The 3,981-nt window shown below is 30.2% G+C and overlaps 1 long non-coding RNA gene across 1 annotated transcript; it reads right to left on the bottom strand.

Moving 5' to 3' along the window:
• Nucleotides 1–1,154: 1,154 nt before the first annotated feature.
• On the bottom strand, nucleotides 1,155–2,292 carry LOC107961833 (uncharacterized). The gene is made up of 2 exons (XR_001701444.2): nucleotides 1,869–2,292; nucleotides 1,155–1,573 (listed from the first exon to the last, which is right to left on the bottom strand). It is a non-coding gene; the product is annotated as an uncharacterized lncRNA (long non-coding RNA).
• Between the last annotated feature and the right edge of the window lie 1,689 nt (nucleotides 2,293–3,981).

Consider the following 3,981-nt stretch of genomic DNA (forward strand, 5'->3'; position numbering starts at 1 on the left):
AGAGTCCTAATATACTTAAGAATTTTATTTAGAATTATTTAACTAGCCTATATAAAGGGTTCTTCATTGTTCATTAAGCAGAAAATTATTTTCATTAATAAAGTTTTCAACTTTGGGAGTTTGTTTCTTGTGCAATATTTCTTTCTTGTGGTTTTCAGAAATTTTTTCTTCTCAATTTTCTTCAAGAAGTCGTAGAAATTCATTCTTCACCCTTCAATTTGCCAAGGATTATTTCTTCGAGGGTTGATTAGAGTCATTAATTGAGTTTATTGGGATTTATATCTCAAATGGTTCAATTGGACATTTATCCTTCTATCCATCATATCCATCGATTTGTTCAATCCATCCTCCGCTTTTAAAATTTGTCTATTTATTTATTTATTTGTATATTATTTTTATTTGTTCTTTGTTCTCAAGTTTCTTCTTTTACAGTTTTCGACTCCTTTATTACTAAATTAATTTATTTCTTCTTTTCATATCAGATCCAAATCTTTCCTTCTTAAGTCAAACAACTTGAATTTGATCATGATCCGCTTCCTCCACTTCAATCCCGCATCAATAGGCGTACCACTCCATATCCAATCTGAAGAGTTAGTCCAAGTACAAAGCATAACATTAGTTTTCAAGGCGACTTAATAAATCATTCATGCCTTTAATTCAATTTTAAAAATGAATTATAAAAAACTTTACAACAATATAAAAATATAAAAATTATGAGAAAATGACTAAATTAAACTAACCAATTGAAGGTTTAAAACTTCCAACCCTAGGCCGATTCTCTTCTCTTCTTCTTCTTCTTGCTATATTCGGTTTTTAAAAAATGAGAAAGGCCAAGTTTTTATCTTTCTTTCAATTACATTGTTTTATTTTATACATTTTACATTTTAATTAATTTAATTATAATTTTAATATTATTTAATAAAAAAACATTCCACCCAGCGTCCTTATAATGGTCCATTTTCCATTTTAGACCTTAGGTTAATTGCAATTTAAGTCCTCAATTCATTTCTTAATTAAAAATCTCTAGCGAATAGACTTTACAATTTAATCCCTAGGCCCTAATTAAATGCAATTTTGGCTAAATTACTTAGCCAAAATTCAATTCACTTATATAATAACTCCGTAAATATTTAATAAAATATTTATGGGCTTAGTTTACGAAAATGAGGTCCCGAAACTAAATTTTTCACCACCACTAACTTTCGGGTTGTTACAAAGCATCTCTCCAATTGGACTTGATAGACAATACATTAGCCTTTCAATTGGTTCGCTTATTTCCTATTAGACTAAGGACATCTCTAGATTTATCTACTATAAGTTATATTTTCGTATTACGATCCAACCACGTTGTAGTAGCCAATTTTGGGCCCAGACAAATAAACAAAAAATATAACAAAACCCAAAACAATAAAAAAGAGTCCAAAATAAACAGCCCAATAACAAATACAGCCCAAACTATCAATCTAATGCAAAAAATATCAGCAGAACCCTAGGAACGTTCAGCCACTGCCCCACGCCTCTTCGTCTGCTCACACGCTGCTCCATCAGTCGCCCTCCACATGTTGTCTGACATCTGAAACAAGTACAATAGCAGAGAAAGAAGCATGCAAGCGCAGAGAAATAAATAGCAAAAAAACTAAAAGGGAATCGATTGTAAATGGCTTTAAAAGCCCGGATCTACTCTCTTGTAAGTTTTTACGTACATTTTACAAGCAAAAACTAATCAAAAAAACAGAATACTCGTTTTAAAGGTGATTTTTTTTTGTGTAAAGATTTCTGTCTCTTTATCTTGTTTTTACTTTTGTTTCTCTTAGTTATTTTATTTTATTTTATTTCACTTACGAGAATAAAAGGGAAATAAAACTTACCGGAAAACCCTCATGGTCGGTCGTCGGAGACTTCTTTCTCTATCGGAGTTGAGCCAAAAAGGGGAGGTTGGGAAGTCCCTTTATTTTCGGGCACTCGACCGAGGGATTTGGGACCTTTAAAGGCACCACGAACAGAGGCTAGGTAGCCTATTTCGCTTGTCGTTGGCCACTAATTGTAATGGTGGTGTGACAAACCACTGAGGGCGGCGATGAGGGGTTCAGGACCCTAGCCGAACGAAAGAGAAAAGGGGGTAGGGAGGCTGAGTTCTTTTAAAAAATAAGCAGCAGAAATCTGCCTGCAAAAGGAAGAAACCCTTTTGTTTTCTTTAAAAGGTGAAACGACGCAGTGTAAAAGGGGGGGCCATTTTCAAAGCCCGAATGGGCTATTTGCTACTAAGGTCCCTCTATTGTCTTGCGTGTTTCAATCATCCCTTTTGCATTTTTCTACATTTAAAATTATCCCCGCAAATTTGCGTGATTGTTGCTTTGGTCCCCCTGTTTAAAATCTTTTATTTCTTTTATTTTGAGTTCTTTTTTCTTTGTCTTATTTAAATTGTTTTACATATTATTATTATTTGGTATATTATTTATTATAGGCTTAGATATATACATACATATATATTACCTTTTAAGTTTTATAGGTTACTTTATTTCCATTAAAATAAAAACGTTTTATGTTTTATATATATATCATTTTATTATATTTTATTTTAAATTTCTTTCATATTATATTCGAAATTTTTATTATTCATTTGAAAGTGTTTTCTTTAAAATCATTCGTTTAAAACTTTTTATACCTTATATATTATAGCTTAGATTTATTTAGGTATTATTTAAAAATTATTTTATTACTTATTTTAAATTGATTATATACCTTATTTTGAACCCTATTTACTTATTTTGAAATGTTTTGCTATTATTATTTACTTTAATTTTTTATACGTTGTTTTATACTTTTGTATATATATATATATTATCTATTTTTAAAAGTTCTTCATATGTATATATCATTCATTCTTTCAAAAAAGAAAAACGTTTTGCATATTGTTGATTTTAACCTTTTTTACATTATTTATTTTAAATTCATTCATGGTCATTTAAAATTCATCTTGCAATTGTTATTTTAGTTTGATTTTAACTATTTATTTATTACATTTTTTTAATTGTATTATTTAATTCATTTGTTTTTATTATTAATGATTAGTTTTTAAAGAGTGCATATTGTGAGATTATTGCTATTGCATGTACGTTAATTTGCTTACTCGTGTTCATATTATTGCCATGCGCTTGTGGAATATTTTATACATGTATCATTGTTCCATGTCGCACTATACTTTTATTTCATATCATCAGCCTATGAATCAAGTCTCTTTATATTTATCCAATAAATCGTTGTATCTTGACCCAAACAAATAACGTACGTCATTTAAGTATCGTATTTGCTATTATTCAAAAATAAAAATTTTAAAATAAGGCAATGTTTCGCGTTTTGGAACATCGAGAAGTTGTGCCCTAACTTACGGGGTTTCGATTTTCTCGTTGGTTCCAAATAGCCAAATATCCTTTTGAGTTTTAAAATACACGGAATTCTAATTAAAATTAAAGATAAACTTGCGCTCAGGAGTTCATGGTATTGTGTCCTAACTTACGGGATGTGATACTCCTAAATCTCGAGACGAGGAAATCTTTAATAATCGTTTTGAGCTAACTCAAGCATTTTTAAAATCGACGTTAATAAAAAGAATCGTATTTTAAATCCATTCTCGATTTTTAACTTTCGACATTAAGACACTAACTAATCAATTTGGTACCAATTTTGGGTGTGACGAGGGTGCTAATTCTTCCTCACACGTAACCGACTCCCGAACCCATTCTCTCGAGTTTCGTAGACCAAAAACACCGTTTTAGTAAACTAAAATGTTTTATTAGAACAAAGGTGATCCGATCACACCTAATAAAGGTCGATGGCGACTCCCGTTTTAATTTTCGTTTTCAAAACCAAAGTCAACCCCTTTTCAAAAATTGGTTTCGACACACGTAATACTGCTTAATATTAGTTAAACGTTAAATAATCAATGAATATTTAAACCAATTTGTTCAAAAAATACAAATG

The sequence above is a fragment of the Gossypium hirsutum genome, chromosome A06 (assembly GCF_007990345.1).
Source record: "Gossypium hirsutum isolate 1008001.06 chromosome A06, Gossypium_hirsutum_v2.1, whole genome shotgun sequence".
NCBI lineage: Eukaryota > Viridiplantae > Streptophyta > Magnoliopsida > Malvales > Malvaceae > Gossypium > Gossypium hirsutum.